This window comes from Triturus cristatus, chromosome 7, assembly GCF_964204655.1.
Source record: "Triturus cristatus chromosome 7, aTriCri1.1, whole genome shotgun sequence".
In the NCBI taxonomy this organism is placed as follows: Eukaryota; Metazoa; Chordata; class Amphibia; order Caudata; family Salamandridae; genus Triturus; species Triturus cristatus.
Genome location: NC_140590.1, coordinates 382,441,396 through 382,464,226, shown reverse-complemented (window position 1 = coordinate 382,464,226; position 22,831 = coordinate 382,441,396). Strand labels below are relative to the sequence as shown.

The window sequence follows — 22,831 nt, the reverse complement described above, 5'->3', positions numbered from 1 at the left end:
AGAAAAAAGATCAAGAGTGCAGTAAAAATTAAGGAAATAGTATGAAAAAATAGTAGCTCTAGAACATGTGAAAAAGAAAGAGGAGATAAAAGAATAGACAAACTAACATATACAAGTAAACATCAATAACAAGAATGAAACGCACACACACTTTACAAGCATGACCAAACCGGCGGAGCCCAGCAACAAATCTATAATAAAATTAATGAAATTATCCAGTCAGAAATATAGAATTAAATCAGTGGTTAAATAACAGAAAATATGCATAACCATAAAATTGCTGCGAACATTGGTCCAGGAACACTTTTAACCCTTCGGGACAATCAAGGAACTGAGATAAATACAGATATACATATTAAAGCATTGCTCAAGTGATGAATTCGTGTGTATCCATAGAGGTCTGGGAACGTTGGTCCAGAAACACTTTCAAATCTTCTGGACATTGGAAGGACGTAGAAAAATTATCTTTCCAGATGCGCATTGTTGAAGGTTCAAATAGGCCATATTTAAAACCAAGACTTCTCAATTGAGGGCGACAATCAGTAAACTCTTTACGAATCTTGACAGTCTCCTTGGTAAAGTCTTGGTGAATAAAAATTCTGTTGCCATTAACTGTTAAAGAAGGTATTTCCCTAGCTGCTTTTCTTATCATGACTAAATGATGGTGCCGCAGAACCTTAAAAATTATTTGTCTAAGCTTAGTATGTTGAGGATTGCGATGGGATGGAATCCTATTTATCAATTTCAAATTTCTCTGGAAATTTGATATTTAATAGGCCAGGTAGCAAGTTTTCCAAGTAGAGTCTACAATTAGAGCCTTCTACTTCCTCTGTTAAATTAAAAATACGTAAATTGTATTGCCTGTTTCGATTTTCCATATCCAGAAGAAGAGTAGACATGGGGGAAATCTTTGCCACAAGTGGTGAAAAAGCGTCAATCTTAACCTTATGGTCTTGTATTTTAATTGAATTATCAGAGATTTTCATCGACATGCTGGCCATATCCTTGCACAAGTTTTTAATCTCTGACACAATGGGGTCTGTATTTGCATGCAATGCATGAAGCTCATCAAGAATTAAAGCGAGGGAAGGCTCATTAGATTCCACTACTTTATAGGAGGAGGAGAAATCTGATTTTTCCTCTTATTATTGGGATTTTGTACATTTTTATTCTCAATTTTCATATAATAAAAATGAATAGGAGTGATTAAATATAATGTACAAGCAAACTGGTGCAGCAGTTAAAAGAGACTGTGGAGGTGGTTAGGCCAAAGCCAAGCCCTTTCCTGAGTGGAAGCTCCACACTCCTGACAGGAAAACTGGGCATTACCTTGATGTAGAGCTCGAGGCTGGAGCAGGAAGAAGAAAAAAAAACACCTTTCCCACATCAGAAAATTCAAACCAACATCGCAACAGGTACACCTTTACAGGACTGTTACACTAATTTCCTGTAGTTTCTGACTGGAAATGCGGTGTTCGGCAATAAAAACGGGCCCTCTGTCATGGTGCTCACAGGGAGGCGCCATCTTGTTTTGCGCGCACACGCATCTCCATCATTTGATACTTCATACTCAACTCATGTACAACAGACCATGCCACCTTTACCTCACCTTATCAGCCTAAAGCTATTAAGTAGCTGCACGTGTGAAGGCTTACCATTTTCACAGTCTCTTCTGCTGCAATATTAGGCATACCATGTTCCACCACACCATTCAAACTTTACACACCATGTCCCATATCGGACAAACGGAAAATACCTTTTAAACCATACTATCCAATGGTGTGCGCAACAATCCAATGGAAATCGGAACACTTCATGACCAGATTGAAGAAGGGGATTTAACAAATTAAGTGTGTTCAACATGAAAAAGTCACAATCAATGTAAATGTACAGTATTTCACTTAAGAACGCTTTAAAATTGACAAAACTAGGCCTCAAATCCACACATTTGTCATACACTGCATATTCATGGTTTCTCCCTCTGTGCAGCTTGAATGAAATGGGTCCCTCAGCGTTTTGTGGAAATGTTCTTGGTTCAATCAGATTACAGTTCCATTCTGTTGTGATATGAATTGTGTTCTTTTTCTTTGTTCGTGATGTTCCTGAAAGAAGAAGCAGAGCTCGACTCTCTTTAAAAGGCCACTTCCTCTGGCTAACAGAGGTTGCATACGTCCAGTGAATACTTTATTTCAGTCAACGACCATAAAAGCAGCATAAGAATAAAACTCACATTGGATTAACAAAAACAATTCAGTAAATAAATTCAAAGCTAAGATTTTCCAAAGGGACAAAGCCATAATATAAAATATTTCATTTTTAGGTGTATATAAAATCTGGATAAAAACTTTTGCACTTTAAAACATACGTTGGAGGGTGATGCTGTAGAAAATAAAATTGTTAAAGGTAAATCTATTCTTGGATTATAATGTTTAGTGGTTCTTCGAGTGATGGTGTGCAACTGTAGCTAAAAGATCATTATTACAGTCAACTTTTGTGCGCAGAGGTTAAATTCTGGCGTTGGCATTAGTATCCTAGTGCGAATGGGCAAGACGGATTCTAAGACTTTAGCTATTGAGAAAACCACACAAGACCCTGCATCTGACCTGCAGATGCTCAATGCTTGTTTGTATAGACTTGTTCCAAGGCGTCTGCACAAGGGAACAATCCAGCGTCTTCGCTGTTTGGTAAGTGGGCATCTGTCTCCTGTGCTGTGCCACGTACCAAGCAGACAGCACTACAGTTTCTACTACCTTCCTCCATTCGTTTGTCTAAAAGGCCTCCCTGATCCCCCTTTACAGAGGAATCCAAGATGCCCTCTGGGCATTGCCAAAGGTCAGGGCCCCGAGTGCATTGAGCTATTCCCGGATGTAGCTGAGCTACGGCAAAATATTGGCACACCTTGGAGTTAAAAGAGTATCCTTCAATCCATTTCTAAAACCTTCCAGCTCTAGGACCAACCATAATCCCAGCCAGTATAAAATTGGTTTCAGTCTCACTATAGCATCAATAGGGTGTATGTTTAAATCCACTCTATAAAAAACCCAGAGTGTGCCTTGTGGGAGTCTTTTAAGTGCTGTTCTCAGAAACTTGTTTTCAGCAATACCCAATGGGATAACATTGCTATAGCCCCATAGTTCAGAGCCACACGTAGCCGCAGCCATGGCTTCGGCTCGTCAGATTTCCAACAGCTGGGACATAGGATGAAAAGATGTGTTCCTAGCAAAATTCAATATGGCTGCTTCCTACTGGTTAAGAAGTAATCTTGGCGACCTGGCTGTTCCAAGAGCTGGTGTTGGAGAGGCATATACCCCCCCCCCCCCAGTCTAACTGTTCCTTGAAATTGTCTATGTGGGTGGATAGCCACACATTTGGTTTTATCAGCATTTACTGCTAGCCTATTGGTGGTGCAAATTAAACTGAATCTTTCTAGCAATAATTCCAGGCCTTTGGGGAATTTTGACACCAGAAGGGTGTCATCAGCTAATAGTAACACTGGGATTTTAACCCCACCCAAGACCGGGTAGTCGTTTACAAACCTCATTAGAAATTCAACACATCTGTTAATAAAAAGAAGAAAAAGTGTTGGAGCAAGGACGCATCCTTACCTTACACCCTTATCTACAGAAATACGATCATTTAATTGACCCTCTTGGCACCATCTCATTTGGGCATAATTCCCAGAGTGCAGTCTCACTATTATTCCCAGTAGTGCAAGAGAGATTCCCATGTCCCTCAAAGGCAGCCCAAAGTTTGTCTCTTGGAACCATATCGAAGGCAGCCTTGAAGTCTACAAATGCTACGTCAAGGCTCCCTCCATTAAGGTCTACCGTTTTCCACCTCAGCATCAAGAACCTAACGACCTGATCTATGTGTAACCCAGTCTAGAATGGGGACAGAATGTTATTGTTCTCCAGCCACATGTTAAGGTGGTTCAGGGCTTGTTTGCAAAAGATCTTCTGGGCTATATCCATCAGGCATATTGGCCAGTAGTTAGCCGGGGCCACTCTCGCACCTTTCTTGTATATAGGGACTATTATTGCTACCTTCCAGGAGTCGGGATGGATGCACCGGCTGCGTTGGAATTACAAATGCGGTTTAAATATGGTGCCCAGATTTCAGGTACAGATTTAAACAAGACCAAAGGAATTCCATCTGGCTCAGGAGCCTTACCAGCTTTTAATTCTGGTTACGTTATGTTAATGGATTTGTAAAGTGCATGGCTGCCCCAGCAACGGGGGCATCCCAGCGCTAGGCCCAGAAGCAACATTGTAGAGTGGAGACTGGGGCAGCAGCTAGACCGGGAAGTGCCAGGTTTTTATGGCCTTTCTAAAAGCCATGTGATTCTGAATGCTCCCGATGATCACAGGGAGGGTGTTCCAAAGGGCTGGCGCCATCACCCCCAAAAGAGCGCCCCACTCAGCTTTTGCTCCTTTTATTTTTAAAGCAGATTTTATTATGTCAATGGTCGAGTACAGTGCAGAGACATCTGCCAGATTAGACATTGCAAATTGGCATTACCAAGTAGTTTATACAATACAATTATCGTAGTGAAGTTGAACACCACAATGTAAACACAATGAATCTCCCCCGTTGCACTTTTTCATCACTAAGACTTATTAGCCACCACTTCGCCGACCCCCGCAGATAGTGTCCACCGCCAGACAAACAATCTCCTACCCAAGAGGCCCACACAACAACCCAGTCATGGATGCATCCACCGGATCTAAGTCGATACCTCGATAATCTGCCCATCTTTTCCAGATCTTGGGGTGCTTTTGCAGGCAACCCCTGGACTAAAATACTGGAATCTCCAACCCCATGCAGATGTCAAGCCCCTTTTTCCATGCCGAAAGAGACGGTGGGGCCCGTACCTTCCACAGCTTTGCGATGTCCCTCTTAGCCAATGTCAGCCCCAACAGTAACAGGTTCTCTTATAGATATTGCCTCCAATACCGTCCATTATAGGCAGACTTGCTAATCTTGGGGAGGATGCAGCACCCACCCCAGCACGTCTGCAAGACAGACCAGAACCCCCGCCAAAATCTTGCGAGTGCTGTGCAATGCCAGATCGTATGTATCAAGGACCCCTCCACCCGACCACACCGCAGGCAGATCGGGGATGACACTAGGCCCGTTCTCCATAATCTAAGTCTTGTTTAGTAAACCTGGTGGAAGTAACTAAATTGAATGAGAAGCAAATGTTTTGCTATCGCTGCTCTCCCTGGGGAGGCCAGTGCAGCCATCATCTTCATCTATTGGGCCAAGTTCACTCACCCATGCCGCACTAAGTTTATCCAATGATGTGGAACTATTGTTCACTAGTGACTGGTAAATTTTCGAGATTTTATAATCTCGCAGATCACCCCTAAATACCTTGGCCTTTATTGGACTGAATTCGGGGAGAGCCTCTAAGTATGAAATGCTAGGACAGATGGCATGCCGAAATTGGAGGTATCTATAGAACTGAGCTTTAGGCAACCGGTTCACCTGTAGGAGATCTTGGAATGATTTCAAAACGGAGCCCCGCCTCACGTCCCCCAAAGTTGAGATTCCTATGTTATTCCACTCTCGAATTCTGGACACTGAAGCCAGCTGTGGCAAGCGGCCGTTTTGCCTCAAAATGGGTTTCCCCCGTCGGCTTATTCCACCATCCCATCTTGCGGAGAGACTGTTTCCATACCTGAAACACCACCCGAGTGGCCGGCGGAAGGGAGGTGCGCAGCAGCGCGGAGTACAATATAGTATGCAAGGTGGACTCACCCATACACCTTCGCTCCACTGCATAAGCCGGGTCCATCCTATCACCATACCACCATTCATTACCAAGAGATGTGATGCCATATAATACGATTGGACATCCGATGTGGCCAAAGCCCCGCTGTATGTGGACTGCCAGCACGTCCGCAGTGCTACACTGGACGCCCCCCTGCCCACAAACTGGCCCAGTACCGCGCTAACCTGGTGAAACCACGTCAGGGTATGTGTAATTATGCAACTGGTAAAGGAGGCACGGCAACAACACCATTTTAAAAATTGCCGATCTACCATAGATTGAGAGGGGCATATGTGACCACATTTTCATCTCCTCGCAGTCCCGTGCCCATACCGGAATGATATTTCTGTCCCAAGCCACCCTCGACATATTCGACAGAAAGACACCCAGGTATTACACTCCCTCCGTCGTCACTTACACCGCCGATGCCCACGGCCCCAAGCCATCCGTGGGCCCCCAGTACCCACAGAGTGGACTTACGCAGATTCATAAAAAGGCAAGATGATTCCCCGAAGATTTGCATACGGGAAGCAGCCTTGGTCCAGTCTTATTTATGTCCGTCAGGAAGAATAGGACATCGTCCGCATATAGTGCAATGCGGTCCGAGAGCCCATGAGCCCACACAAATCAAACTGCACCCATGCCGCCAAGGGCTCCATCGCTAGAACAAAAAGATATGGCGAGAGGGGACACCCCTGCCGGGTGCCCCTACCAATGGAAAACGTAAAGGAGGTGGATCACACAATCCGCAATGACGCCGTGAGATCCGTATATAACAACTAAGTAGGACAGGAAGCGCGGCCCTATGTTGAGGCGGTCTAGGAGCGGGAACAAGTACATCCAACTAAGGAAGTTGAACGCCCTGTCCATGTCTGCCAGCAAAAGGGCAGCCTGCACTACTCTACCCTGGATGGTGGCAATGGCCGCGTGAGCTCGCCGGATAGCTCTTGCTCTTTTGACTCGGGGGACACATGCTAGGTACAGGTCCACGAAGCGTAGCATACAGCGGGTATATACAGCGAGAAAAGATCAGATTAGAGGCGCTTAGGGAAGTGAAGAGAGTACGTGCTGCCCCATTTGGAACCCTCTGCAAACACTGTATCCAAGATCTGTTAGCACCCAGATACAGGGAATTGCAATAACCCAATCTTGACAAAATTGTAGATTGGATAATAATCTGGCGTTTTTGTGGGTAAAAGAACCCTAACAACGGCTCAAGTCTGCGCAGAAGCCCAAAACACACCCCTGCCACCGCTTTTGTTTGAGCTTCAAAGGACAAGGGGCTCTCAACCCATACAGCCAGTTTTTTTGCAGCCTCCGTGGGCAAGGGGGTGGATCCCCCCACATTGGGCCACCACTGGAATGCCCATAAATGAGTGTCTTTTCCTAACAACAGAATTTCGGATTTGCTGGCATTATGCTGCAGGCAATTTGCCGTCATCCAGTGCACTACACCCAGCATATCCTCATGAAATTTGATAAAGTTCTGGTTAGAATTTTTGGAGAAGGAAATTACCAGCTGAGTATTGTCAGCATAAGATACTAATAACAGTCCTCAGTTTTGTTGTCACCACCGCAAGGGGTTGTATATAGGTATTTTAAAAAGTCGGGCTCAGAATCGATCCCTCCGGTACTCCATCTTTGTTTAAATTTGTTTATCGTATTTTTAAATTTGGTACAATTTAAAAAGCATCTTCACACGTCACATGTATGTACACACTGCATAAGAAAAACAAAGTACCGTTGACCTACATAGCGAGGACATGTATGCCATTTGGTTTGTGTGCCGCACAATGCGTATCACACGTGATCATGCATTGATAAACAGGGGAGTAAGAACTGGGATAGGGTTATATTGTACCGCTTGGCGTATGAGACAGCTCCCACCTGGCTCAATGTTACACTGCCCCCTCTATGATGTGTGCCGCGGCTGCAAGCGCCTCTTCTACATTCTTAGGGTGTGCGATTTTAGCCATGACTGGATGTACGAACGTAGTGTGATCTGGTTGTGGACGGGAGGTGCATGGCGCTTGAGACGACATGAATCCCCGTACTCTAGGGCACCTAGCAGTGTCCGACAATCCCTGCAGTAGTCCATGATAGACATCATATTCCTGAGTGAAGTAAGGGGGTGCAGTAACCTGAAATGTTCTGCCATCCAAAAATGATGTGATCCAGGCTAGTACAGCGGCTCCAATACTTATCTCCTGCAAGCACAGCAGTAGGATCTCGTGAGACACCATGTCAAAAGCGGCGCTGAGGTAGAGTAGGATCAGGGCTGAGGTGTTACCCTAATCTAAAGAGCTCCGTAACTGCCAACAGGGCGGATTCACTGCTATGGTGCGATCTGAAACCATTATGTGAGGAGTCCTGTATCTGGTTGGGCTCTACGTATTTCGTTAGGATGGCATTAACATAGGATTCGCTGACCTTAGCCAGGAACGGGAGCTGAGAGATGGGGCGATAATTTTCAGATTTACATACGTCCAGAGAAGGTCTCTTCAACAGCGGGGCGACTTTGGCATGCTACAGGAACTGTAGCCAAAGCCAGAGATAGATTATTTTCTTTTTACAGAGTTTTACATAGCGTGAACTTGACCCAAATCGGGTTTTAGAGCGCTTTACCCAACACCAGTTGCATTACATGACGGTACATTTATTTTTGTTAGGCATGGGGAGATTAAGTGATTCGCCCAGAATCACAGGATGTTCAGCGTCATTGCAGAGACTCGAACCCAATTCTCCAGATTCGTGTTTGACCACCCTAGCCGTTAGGCCAACTCCTCTCCATCAGCTCACAACACACCGACAGAAGGTGTTCTTGGAATTTTCAAAACTGGTTAGGTTTCATAGGCTCAGCTGGGGAGCCAGATTGAATTTTATTGCAGAGGGTACATACCACTGCCTCAGATAATGAAGGGAAGGAGAGTAATGAGGGAACCGTGGTGCTCGTCCCTTCTTTACAACTTAAGCTGCCCCACATGGTTGAGATTTGAGTTGAATGAAGGTTCGGCTACCAAGTTGGGATTCTTTAGGTCCTTAAGAAGGGAGAAGATGGTCTTCGTGGGGTTGCTGCAATCTTTGATTTTAGATGAAAAATAATCAGCCATGGAATTCCGTATTAGCTTGTGATAAGCTTTGATGGATGTTCAATACTGTCTTTTTACATCTGGATCATAGGAGCGTCTGCAAGTATGTTCTAACATCTTGCAGTTTTTTTTCGCAAGGGTCAGCAACTCATTAGACCAGGGGTTGGTCTGAGTTCTTTTCCTGTGGGGAAGCTTAGCAGGGATGCAGCTATCAAGGGCGTGTGTATGCCAAGCCTGAAAGAGATCATTCGCTGCCTCTGTTGGGGTGGCAGCTGGGGCTTTTGTGCCAGCAAAAGGTCGCTAAAATGGTCCGCATCCATTTTGTACCACAGGCGTTTCACAGTAGGATGAGGGCAAAACTGCGGTGGTTGACCTTGACAGCATAGAGACATAGAAATGGATGGCCTGTTGAGTTTCTCTCAATGCGAAAACTATAGATTAGTTTGCGAGTTCTAGCCAGGACCCAGATGGATCAAGGCCTGTGTTTGGTTTGGTTAGGAAAGGGCTCTTGGGTGGGCGAGTCCCACTCGGAGAAGGTTGGTTTACCCTTGGTATAAAGGGATTCAAAACGGACCACGGGCAAAATGTTTATTTCAAGTCTTTTTTGGTCCTTATGGCTTCTAGGGCATCCTCTCAAATTAAAGAGTCCCACTTTTTTTTTTTTTACTGTTTTGAAGGGTTACTTTATAAGTAGGGCTTGTTTCTTGTATTAATGGTTGCTGGCCATTTTTTATGGATTTAACTAGGGAGGTTTTAGCTTCCCTGCATCCTTTGTTACACCAGGTGTGGTTATTAGAATGTGTGTGGTTACTGTGTCCTCGTTTTAGTGAAGCATGTGTTCTTGAGAACAGTCATCATGAAGCTTTACTGCGTCCGCGGGGGTGAGATCATAATCACTCAGTTGAGTTAGAAAAGGCCCTAAGTGCGTGTATAACTTACTTAGGGCATCGGGGTTTGAAACAATAACATCTCATTTGACATTTCTCCTATTGTTAAAGACAACCAAGGCCCCTGTGACCGAATCTTTGGCCAGGTTTACCTGTGTAAGACTGCCTCCAATAGTTAAAAGCAAGGGGAAGTGGTCACTCGCATATCTTATCTCAACCCTCATGTCAATCAGTGCGGACCAAGAATAAGGATCTAAGAAAAAGTAATCAATATTATTTCTATAAAGGCCCCTTCTGAAAGGGGGGTGCCTCTTTAGTTCCGAGGGAGTACATTGCATGTTTCATTTCACAAGTGCCTTTGTTTGCTATTTACTTGTTTTTAGGTTAAAGGTTACTGTTATAATTATTAATGCAGGATGGTGTTCGTATTTTCCATGTGATGTGATTTCTGTTTTACTAATGGATGTTGGGATGTACCTTTTGTTTCACACCATGGTAAGAGCACAATTCCTCCATTTGTTAAAGGTATAAAACATGATGTATTTGAGATGTGAGGCAGGTTTTTTTCTGTGCTGTCTTTGAAGGCAGCCTTCATGCTGGTCTTCTTACTAAATTTATATGTAAGGCCTTCTATTGAGCAATTCTCTATGACCCACTGCTCATTGTACTACACTTATGTATTTTACAGGACTTGCCATTGCTTTTAAGTTGTACAGACCTCACGTCTTTCTTGCTAATGCATTATTTTGCTTTGTACTAGACTATCTGGTCTTAGCCATTTAACTAGAATTAGGCTCAGTCACTATTACCCTGTGCTAATGCCAATGTATTTGCATTTAGATAGTTTTCTGCATTTTGATGTTAACGAACGATTTAATGCATAGAGGCATCATCCGTTGGGAGTCGTACATGCCTGATCTATCTAATTAGCCCTTTCAATGGTTAAAAGTGCCAGAAACTGACCAACAAGAAAACAATTTAGGAGTATGGGAAAAGCTACACAAACATTAATACATCTAAAAAGCACAAAACACATTGTTTTGCATGGGACACTTAAAACTAGATCAAGTCACTTTCAGAACTGTGAATTCTGACCCAAGAACAGGATAAGGGAAATACTCTGCAAGAACCTATCCACATACCAGGCAAATATTAATATGCTCCGTGTGGCGGATTTCTTTGCAGATAAGGTGGAGAAAATTTACTCCTGCTTCCCAGACTCTGCTCGAGTTGGCCATCAGACCGCGGGGGAAGCAGGGAACGTTCTAGAGATAGAATGCATGGATAGATTTACCGTTCCCCCTCCAGAACGGTTAACTAAAATCTGTATTAGTGTCAAATCGGGCTCTCCAAGAGACCCTGCTTCCCCTAAAGTGCTGGGCAGGAGCATCGCAACTCTTGAGCCATGTATTAGACACCTCTTGGAGTTATCTTTTAGGACAGGAATAGTGCCAGCTAGATGGAAGGAAGCAGTGGTCCTTCCGCTACCCAAGAAACCGCACATCAGCCCAGATCAACTGGAAAATCTGCGTCCAATCTCCTTACTCCCTTACTTCGCAAAGGTTGCGGAGAAAGTGGTAAACACGCAACTTACTGGGCATATTGGGAAATACAATCTAATGCATCCCACTCAGTCGTGTTTTCAGGACCTCCACTCGACGGAATCAGCCCTGCTACTCGCCACTGAAACCATTAGGAAATATGTAGACTAGGGACAGACAGCGGCCTTAATCATGCTGGATTTAAGTGCCGCCTTTGACACTGTTGCCCATCATACCATGTTGCAGAAGAAAGGAGGGGTGTCTGGCAGTGCATTGAGCTGGATGAAATCCTTCTTGTCTGAGCGCAGTTCTCAGGTGAGGCAGGGTTCTCATTATTCCAAAGTCATCAAACTGAAACAAGGGGTGCCGCAGGGATCGACCCGGAGCCCGACCCTGTTCAATCTCTATGTCACGCCGTTAGCGGAGATTGCTGACTGGTTTGGGATCAGGGTTGTGTCCTATGCTGATGACACTCAACTGGTGGTTTACCTGACACAAGCACAGGATACGTCAGCCTCCAACTTTGTGGCATGCATGCAAGATCTTGCATCATGGATGGCTAACAACTGCCTGAAGTTGAATGGCAATAAGACAGAGGTGCTTGTGGTAGGGAAGGCCCCGTCGGTGTGGTCCTCGGCATGTTGGCCCCAGAGTCTGGGACCCACCCCCACGCCCAGGCTAAGAACCTGGGGGTTTGGTTGGATACTAAGCTCTTCTTTGAGTACCATACCAGGCGGGTAACAGGGGCCTGTTTTGGAGTCTTGAGGGGCCTTCGGAAAACTCTGGACATGCTGCCTACTGCAGCCAGGAAGACCATGGTGCATGCCCTGGTGTCATCGCGCCTGGATTATAGTAATATACTGTATCTGGGTGCCACGGCTAAATGCATGCATAGACTCCAAGTCATATAGAACGCAGCAGCTCGGCTGGTTCTTATGCTTCCGAGGAGGGCCTCCTCGAAGATGGCGTTGGTTTCCCTCCACTGGCTGCCGATAAGGGTGCGTATGCCACCGTATCATTCAGGGGACAGTCCCATCCTATCTGTTTGATTTACTTACTCTCTACTCCCCAACACGCCAACTAAGATCATGGGGGACGGGCCAGGTGTGTGTCCCTGCTATTAAGAGAGCTAGGATGGGTGGCCGCTCCTTCCGCTTTTTTGCGGCACAGCAATGGAACAGCTTCCCATGAGCCTCCGGTTGGAGGGCTCGGAGGGTAGCTTCCGGAAAAATCTGAAAACTTATCTTTTCCCCCCTGGATAGACATGCCTGGATAGGATAGGGTGTAGTACCGAGGCAGTTTTTTGCACCGCAGCGCGGGGACACACTGGCAGAGTGTAACCAGGCGCTTTACAAATGTGCTTATTATTTCTGAAGCTCACTGTGTACTGGATCTGGACCCTAAATGATGCCAGCGTAAACTGCCGACTGGGGCTTTTATTTGCTTAGTGTCATGTCAGATAAACAAGTGATAGTAAAAACAAAATTGTTTTAAATGAAAAATATTGATAGGGACTGCTGTTCCCTTTTAAAACTGATCCAACCCTATAAATCCCAACCGACCTTCAATTGTGTTTTCTAGAGTTCAATACTGAAAAAAAGAATACACGAAAGACCTACAAGGTTTTAATAATGTATTTATTCAAAAACATTCACTGGACACGTAAACAGCTCAGCCACCAGGCATTCCTGAGATCTTGTCGCTTAAACGGTCGGTGCATTATCAATTTCAGAAAGTATTGTAGTCTCCACAGACACCCTGGTAAAGCAACAGTCTTCCACTCCTTTGGGTTGGGTGTTTTGGCATCAATAATGCAGATTCTGTGGAGACATCACAAAAACAAAGAGTAAGACTGCAAAGTAAACAACAACTGGGAATAGTCATTTATCTCATGGTGCACATTCCCATTGGTAGCAGGGATGAATAGGGGCTGGAGCAATTGGAAGCCTAGTTTTAAAGGTTGATGGCTCCCACCTCTATCTTCAGCTCCTGGGGGATTATGGCAGCAGATAAAGAGGGGCAAAATAAATAGAGATAGACAGGAAAAACAAATAGAAGGGAAAGGAAGCTGGTTTGAATTTTTTTCAATGGCTGATTTTGGTTTCCAAACTGTCCCAGTGAGTAGGTACAAAATATCAAAGGCAAATAATTACCCAACATGCACGGACTTCAAGCCCCCCGGTTAACCCCACACATTCTTTGTAATTCAGAAACAGAACCTTTCCAATTGCACCTCAGAGGACATGGAATGGATATGCGCTGGTCATTGGACTACATAAATATGACGAACAACATGCCATATTTCAAGTGAATGGGCTATTGCTGGTGGAAGGCAAATAAGGTGTTGCTGCATGGATCAGGTGAACCAACACTTCTAGTGCACTTGGAAAATAGCTGAAAGAGTTAACACTTTAGAAATAGTAAGTTCTTACTCTGCAGTTATGGAGGATTAGAGTCTAATGCTGAATGTTAAATAGTAAAACCTTATAAAAGGCACCATGCCTTGATTAGGTCAAAAGACGTCATTGAAGAGGGTAGCCTATAGATAGCAGGGACACAGAATGAATAATTTAAACACCACAAACAAGTTACATGGTACGTGATAGCAACAGTAGTGCCTTACTGAAAGAACACCTCCCAGTGGGACAGCAGGTTGTGGCCCTCCAAGCCCGGACCCGCCCCCCACACCACGCCCGCAACCATGCATAATCTTCGACACCTAACTCACCAGGAAGCGCCAAATCAACGCAGTCACCTCCTTGTGCTTCCACACCCTTCGCATGCTCTGGAAAATCTTCAAATACATCCCAGACGACACCAGGAAAATCATCACCCAAGCCCTGGTCAATAGCAGTCTCGACTACAGGAACACTATGTCGGAATCACCACCCAACTCCTCAAGAGACTCCGGGCCATACAGAACACAGCAGCTAGACTCCTCCTCAAACTCCCCAAACGCACCCACATCACACACCCCACCAACAGAACCTCCACTGGCTCCCCACCCAGAGGAGATGTCAGTTCAAGCTCCTAACACACGCCTACCGAGCTCTACACAACCAGTAACCAGCCTACATCAACCACCGCATGAAATTCCACCAAACACCTGCGCTCCACCTCGCAGCGGAGGCCGCGCCATCTCCTTCCTCACCACGAAAGTCTGGAACAACCTGCCCTTTCACCAACGAACATCTCCATCGCTGGCGAAACTCAGACGAGAACTCAAGACCTGGCTTTTCGAATTAGGCCACCCATACCTCAGCACCCAGATACCCTCAGGGAGGAGAAGCGCTTTTACAACACTGATTGATTGATTGTAATCGTTGACTGAGGCTGGCTTTTGCACTGATCATGGTTGGTAAGTGTTTACTGAAGAAGAGTCATATTGTAATGCTTTCCACAAACAGGCTCCTGATAACATGTTCCTTTTGCTAATGATTACGATGACGTGTTTGTGTATGGTTCTTCATACCACACTTTTGCTTTTTCCAAGCATTGTAAATAACAGGTTTTATTATTAGCCAGTTTAGAGGACGGATGAGCAAAATGAAAATTTGGCTCATTTACTGGTGAGAATCCATGGAAAAGGTTCAGTTAAATGTCCCTCCAGCTTTTGCCTCGGCACCACCATATTTAAATGAATTCCAACAGAACAGTGGTTGTACCTAAACCTGGTCTCCTAGCACACTGTTTTGCGTCAGAGGCCAGACTCTGTCCCAGAACTATTGGACAAGCACCTCTATTATTAATTCTAATCTGCCATTACAATTCTGCTAAGCCCGACAAAGTATGCTTATCTGTATTATTAGTCACAACTCACTATAGGCTACTGTCAATGGCAGAGAGGCTCTGCATCTCTAACACAGAGGTAATGTTTTCACACTAAAGTGTTTTACGCCGACACCCATATTACAGACTACCTATAAAAGCTGGTCAGAGAAGGCCAACTGCCCAGGTGTGAAGACCGGGTATAACAAAGGTCCATGGGTGCTAGATTCAGGTCATATTTTCAGGTTATCCACATAACATTGCCACTGTACTTACCTCCACCCCCTCCAGAAACCCTCAGCAGAGCCAAAGACCCTAGCCAACTACTGGTCTATCTCCCTGCTATCGTACTGGGCAAAGGTCATGGAAGAGATGATAAATCCCTTGTCACCCACCTCCTTGACACCAACCAATTCAGGTATAGGCACAACCACTGTAAAGAAACCACCATCCTTGCCCCCAAAAACGACACTGGGATGATCATGGCCAGGGAGAGTACCGCAGCCCGCAGATATTTCCACATCCTTCTACACCGTCTCCTATCTAACAACTGCACGAAGCTGGCATCCAAGGTACAGCACTTTGCTGGATTTGCTCCTTTCTGATAGACCGCACCCAGTCGGTCAGTCTGGCCCCCTTCACTTCAGATGCCATAAATGTAATCTGCAGTTTCACAAGGACTCTCGCTTAGCTCCACTCTGTTTAACACCTACACAACCTAACTCACCAGCATAATAATCGCCCAAGAAATCCATATTGTATCATATGCTGAAGACACCCAGCTCATACTTTCCCCTTCCAACAAGACACCAAACACCTGGACCAATTTCTGCACCTCCATAATCAAAGTCACTAGATGGATGACAACCAACTGCCTCCATCTCAACACAGAAAAGACTCCACTTGGTGGCCTACCGAACACGGACCACACCCCTCCCAGCAACCCACACGCAGAACCTCGGAATAGTAGAATAGAACCTTGGGATAGACAACCAACTCACCATGATCAGCCAAGCAAATGTAGTTTCCATTTCCTGCTTCCCCACACTCAAGAAGATCTTTAAATGGCTCCCCATCAACACTTGCACAACTCATCACTAGCAAGCTGGACTGCAACAACAAACTATGCTGTAATCTACGTTCAGCTGACAAAAAGACTCCAGACCATACAAAACTCTGTGGCCAGGGTCTCACTCAACCTCTCACCCCTCATTTACATCCCCCGACAAACAAGCATTCTTAAAACACGCACACATAGAAAAGCCTTAGACAACATTGGCCCCCAAGTACCTCAACATTTGCATAAACTTCAACAAATGTACTAGACACCTCTGCTCAACTGGACTCCTACTGACTCTCCCACACAGACAGAAAAACAGACAGAGATCCGGCAGTCATGACTTCTACCTCACACCCAAAACCTGGAATGACCTGCCCTGAACATCTGAGACTCCCCTCTTCAGTTGTTGGGATTTCGCAAAATACTGAAAACCTGTCTCTTCATCTAGCCCCAACCAGGGTTCAGCTTATATAGTGCCTCCTTCAGCTCTAGGATTCCCTCCGGGGTAAGTTGTGCACTATGCAAATAGCATTAAAAAAAAATCACAATGAACTATTTGGAAATCAATTACATAGTCAACAGTGATCCACAAAATCTGCTATGGTGCCCCTCACATGAGAGATGTGTACTTTTTTATTGATATGTCTTCAGTAGGTATTTTGGTGTCAATGTGGATAAAAAATTAAAAAATAATAATAAATGATATATATATTTTTCCTTAATAACCTGGATTTTATCCAAGATGAAATTACCATTGTACATCCTAGTATGTGAAGGAAAACTAATTATATTTGTGAAATAATGCATTTAAGCAGTTATTAATGAAAACAGTGAAGTGTTTTTACTATGTCCATTGCTACTAATAGTATGCACTAGCACTCTAAAAGGGGAATCTCCACCCCAGGGCGCTGACATGTGATCAAGGCAGTCGATCGGCTGAAACGCGTCATGGCGACATGGTAATTGCTAAAATAAAATAATCAGCACAATACCGGTCTGCTCTTGTCTTCTTCAAGTAACTGAAAATGTCGGACGGGTCCCCGAAATATATATGCGTTGACGGAAAGGTTTACTCTGCTTTAAGCAGCGCCACCTGACCTCATACTGGCCTGGGTGTATTTTACTTTAAACATATAGTGTAAGTATGTGCACTCTAGCCGAGTCCTCCTTTTGTGCCTTTAATGCGGTTTAGGGCTCAGACCATATCTAGGTGGCACGCTTTGCCAGCCTCGCTTTAGCTATTTCTGTATCAGGTCAAGTTACCTCAGTGTTGAGCTCCATGAGGGCACCTGGTGGGGATTTGTATAGAGTCACCTCAGGGTGTTGCTTAGAATGGTTAGGGTGACATATGGTGACCCCAATGCCTCCTTTTGTTGTGGGTTGCCAGGCTTTTTGCTGTGGGTTGCTCAGATAGGGTAAAAGAATGTTAGATTTTTTAGGTGGTTCAATTGACATAGTGAGGTATATATAGTGGTAGGATGATAGGTAAAAGCAAAAATAATATGGTGGGTGCCCTCTTACAAACGTGGTGCTGGAAGATTTGATAAAGCCTGGTGTGTTCAAGCAGTCTTGTATTCAGAATTGCAATAGGACACCCGTGAGGCCTGCTAAGGTACTAGAAGCACCTGTGATAACATGCTCGCCCCACCCAGACCCCTTACAGTGTGAAGTAAGAAAAACAAGTGAGGACTCATTGGGTGGTTCAGGAGGGGAGATGAAAAGAGTGGTTAGAAGGCTGCATAGCAGCAGACTAGAACAGGGGCTGGGCAGGACACCAGGCCAGAGGCTGGTGAGGTTTTACCTGCTGTTGGGTCTTTGCTGAGGGGAGTTGTGGCAGCAAGCACAAGTTCTAGTTCGTAGGGATGGCCAACAAGTGGTGCCAAAGTTGAGAAGTGTGCAACTGCTGCAACAGCAAAGGAAGACCTTTAATGTTCATTTTTGCTAACAGAGGGTGGGGATGTGTCAGAAGCAATTTATGAAGGGGAGTAAGGAGAGAGAAGATTTATCAAGCATGATGTGACAGGCAGTAATGCTAGCAGAGGATGTTGAATGCATGAACTGTGAGGAATGTTGGGGGAAGGAGAAATGGGGGAGGAGAACAATATTTACTGATGGCTAAAGGATGTCCAAGTTAAAAGACAGGTAACCACCTTGTGTGGAAGTAAACTGGGTGGTGAGGTAGCTGTGTTGACCCCTTCAGTTAAGGCTAAGGGGGATCGATATTCGGGGCATATCTGCTAGCAGCCTAGTGGCTTAGATGGCATCCACTGGGCAGGATGGTGGTACTTGGTAGGATATGAGGCAGTTACAGTGGCAGGCCGGGACACTCGTTGAAGACTGCATTGGGTGGGAAGGTGCTCTCTGTAGAGATTTTGTAGCTGACTTTAAGTGGAGGACAGGAGGAAGGCCATCACATGATAGTGACAAAAGGTAGGTACAAAATTTGTCTGAATTGAAGGGGATGCAAGGAGCCAGCAAGGAGTCTATTGTATTACAGGTTTCAAGAGACAGAGGTTTAATTCAAAGAGAGGAAGTTATGAAGAGATACACAAAGGCAGCTGCAAATTGGATCACAGAAAGAGCGTACACTGAAACAATCTATGATTTTTGTGGAGATGGGGGCATGGGGAGAAGCAAAGGTGTTAGGAGAGGTCTGGTGGTATTTGAGGTAGAGGGGCATTTTAAAGGTGGCAAGTATATGTTGGATAGATAGGTGGGTTTTGGACATGGGTCAGTGGGCAATAACGATAAGAAAAAAGTGGAAGAGTATGTTATTGACAAAGGTAGTGATGGCAATAAGAATGGTGAAGAGAGAAGGCAGAGGGAAACGTTTGGATAAGCTCAAGAAGTTGCCACATACGCTGGTTACCAATTTATTTGGTACAGTGCAGTGACGAAAGAGGATTTATTAAGAGGAACATATGGAGGTCATTAAGCTGTTGCACAGGGAAGTGAGGAGAAAGGAAGGGTTTATGAAGAGGGTTTACCCAGGTGCCCGTTAAGATTGGCATTTGGACTGCAGCATCTTTGATATATGCTAGAGTGTACTGTGAGATATTTCTACAAAGAGGTGTGGAATTGTTTAAATATATCACCCTTTTTCGTCACAGATTATATTCTGGGGTATGACTTGGGCATGTTATAAGGAGGCGGTTGAGTCAGGTTACCAGAGACTCAGAGAGAAAATGGGAAGAGCTTGACCGCAGTACTGGGTGAGTTTAATCTGAACATCGAGAAGAGGGAGAGAATTTAGGATCAGCTGAGGTACACCCAAATCTGTTGGTAGGAAGTTGCGCAAAGGAGGTTGAAGAAGGGAAAATGGAAGGCCCTTTTGAATGCGGACCTTTGAGAATGTAATAATTTCTCCAATAGGTGTGATCACAAAAAATGAAAAGGGGGAGTTTGATCGGATTCAGTATTTGTCATGGCCGAAAGGCCAGTCAGTTAATGATTCAACTTCTGAGAAGTTGAGTCTTGTGCACTTTCCTACAGTGGATGGTGCAGTGGCAATCATCAGGTTTTCAGAGCAAGGGACCTGGATGGCTAAGCGGAATCTCAAATCCGCCTTGCCTTTGTCAATCGTGCACTAGAATCATCAGTTGTTGGGTTTGCAGTTTCAGGAGCAGATTTATATGCACAAAGATGTGCCTGTGGGTGATATGAATTCCTGTTCATTGTTTGAGTTTAGCATATTCTTGCAATGGGTGTTCACATTTGCAACTGGTTTCACAACAATTACACATTACTTGGATGATTCTTTTTACTAGTACAAGTATGGAGTCTCCTGGGGGGTTTAAAGGCATTTTAGTTTTTGATTCCAGAATTAGGGATTCCCATGATTCCTGAACAGACTGTGGATCGGACTACAACATTTTGTGGAACTGAGATGGATACGGTTGGATTGGAAGTGATGTTGCCAAAAATAGAAAGCTGAGATGATAGTTTTGGAAGATTTATTGGTGTGCAAGAAAGTGAAAGCCCCCACATTATTCACACTATATATTAATGGCCTAACAACTTTTCTAGGCCAGTGTGATAATGATGCACCCAGGCTGACTAACAGGAGGGTTCCTGCCCTCATGTTTGCAAACAATAATCTACTCCTCTCTGTTAGACCTGGCATCATTGGCATGAGTCTCTCCTCCATTTTTTTCTGTTTGCCTCCTCCGTTTACGATGTTTTTGCTGGATTATTGCTTTGGGCACTGTGCCACTGCTGATCAGTGCCACAGTGCAAGTGCTCCCTATGTTAAATTGTTACATTGATTGGTGTTACCATGATTGGCTTGGTTGACTTACTGTTCAGACCCTAGTCTAGTGCACTGCGTGTGCCAAGGGCGTGTAAGTTAACTGCTGCTGGTGGGCTTGCAGCACTGGTTGTGCCACCCACAGAAGCAGCGTGTAAAATGTGTCTCAGGCCTGCCACCGCAGCGCCTGCGTGCAGTCCCTGACTGCCATGTCGACTTGGTAAGGAAACCTACTTACCAGTCTCTAAACCTTCACTTTGCCACATTTCAGACACCTCTATGGTAGGCCCTAGGGCAGGGTGCATTGTTGGTAAAAGGTAGGTCATGCCCTGATGTGTGTGGCATGACCTAATAGTGAATTACAGCCATTTTCGTTTTTCACTATTGAAGGGCTACCTGCCTCCAATAGGCCAGACTGGGCAGACTGATTATTAACTCCATTATAATCTATCTGACTCAGGGAGCATGGTAGCAAGTCGAGTTTAGTATCCCTGAACTCAGAATTTAATAACACACCCTTTAGGATGGATGGTTTTTAAATTCTATGTTTGAAAATAGCACTTTTAGAAAGTGGCTATTTTCTTGTCCAACTATCTACCGGTCTCTGCTGGTTTGGTGTGTGTGTCAGGGGCTGGGTGGCTCCAGAGGTCTGAGTGAGTCAGTGTGGGGTGAATGGGGCGTTTACACGTAGAGTGAGGGAAGAGTAGCCTGCCCTGCCTGACACAATACTGGCCCCGCCTCCTGCTGGGCGACTGATAGCCCTGCTCCTACCAGTGACAATACTGGCTCCGCCTCCTGCTGGGCGGCTGAGGACTCTGCCCTGCCCAGTGAATAGGCCAGGTGCCTCTGCCTGGCAACACCCACAACAAACCTGAGATGGTGGGAATCTCCCTGCTTGGACAAAGGGAACAAAGGGAAAAAGGGGTATAAGAGAAGGACCCCTGAACCAAGAACTCAGATCACTTCTGACAAGGAAACCTGTACCAAGGACAAGAAGCCTGCTGATCTAAGGACTTGCCTCCCCTTTCTGCCAGAGTGCTGTTTTGCTGTGGAGGAACCTGAAAGCTGCTTCTTTATTTTTGCCAAGGAACAAGGAGAGAGGAACTTGGTGTGTACTCTCTGAACACTTGCTAGAAAATCTCCAAGGACTGGAAGAGTGCCAGTCTCCTGTTGAAGTCACAGGGCCAAAGGACTTCACCATCTACTGAATTGCTGAATTGCTGGAAAGTGTTGTTTCCAGTACACAAGGGAAAATCTGCAGTCTCGACGCCAGCAGCAACGCCAGTGAGCAGTGGGTATCGGCCCCGGCTCCAAGTGACCCCGTCTCGACGCCGGTATCGACGCCAGTGAGGAGTGAGTATCGGCTCTACCTCCAAGCGACCCCGTCCCGACGCCGCTGCTGATCGCATCGACTCGACGCCCTTCTCGACGCCGTGAGCGCTGCTCCGGCCCGACATCCCTCGACGCCGCTGCGGATTGGCCCGACTCCGAGGCACGATCGACGCCGACCTCGACGCCGACATCTCGACGCCGTGGATCATCGTTTTCTTCGTTTCTCAAGGTACTGTACTTGTGGGGTCTGTTGCGACTCCAGGCTTGACGTAGCGCTCCTCGCGGTCGACGCCGAACCTTGGGAATCTTGTAGACTCGACGTCGTGTGACTCCTGTGGGGGTTACATTGTTGCCGAAGAACTGTGCTCAGAAGAATACTTTGCTAAAGAACTATTTGCCAAGAAGAAACCTTATTTGAACTATTATTTTTCCTTCCAAAGAGTATTTATTAAGACTGTGGTATATTTTTGTCGTTATTTGGTCTTGTGCTAAGCCTTATATAAAAATACTATTTTTATAATAACTTCTGTGTCGTGTCCATCTGTAGTGTATTCACTTTATTACTGTATGTGGTCATAAATGCTTAACACACTGCCTCTGAGATAAGCCTGTCTGCTCTGCCAAGCTACCAAGGGGGTAGCAGGGGTTATCTGAGTGTGTAATCCCCTTTCCCTGACTAGAGTTGGTTGGTCCCTATTTGTCAGAAGTGTATACCTCTGCCAACTAGAGACCGCCGGTTCTAACATTGGTGGTCAGCGGTGGGATTTGAACTTTGCATTTATGACTCATGTGCAGTGACTAGTGTACGCTACATAGTGAAAGCAGACCATAACGCAGCCACAATCTGTTTTGGTAGGATTGCCTATTTTTGTTCTCCGCTTTCCTGGAGCTTATTTTCTTAAACACTGCCAGTTTTGACCATGGAGAATGCCAGAGCTGCTACACCTGTGGAGATTGTTGTGGGGGAATTTGATAAGGAGAAGATAGATTCCTACACGCTAAAAGATCTAAAAGGATTTTGCAAGCAGTTTAAAGTTCCTACCACAGGTGTCTCAAAGAAAGAGGGCTTCCTCAAAGCGCTGAAGGCCTGGTTAGAGGCCAGAAATCCCTCTGATCCGGTGGTGGTACCGGAAGA

General features: G+C 45.3%; 1 protein-coding gene across 2 annotated transcripts in view; it reads right to left on the bottom strand.

Moving 5' to 3' along the window:
• Positions 1 to 12,909: 12,909 nt before the first annotated feature.
• LOC146809736 (uncharacterized) overlaps positions 12,910 to 22,831 on the bottom strand; it is a 48,498-nt gene continuing 38,576 nt past the window's right edge. For both annotated transcript variants that reach the window (XM_085616588.1, XM_085616589.1), the window contains exon 3: positions 12,910 to 13,110. The gene's annotated coding sequence lies outside the window, so the exon portion shown is untranslated. The remainder of the gene's footprint in view (positions 13,111 to 22,831) is intronic.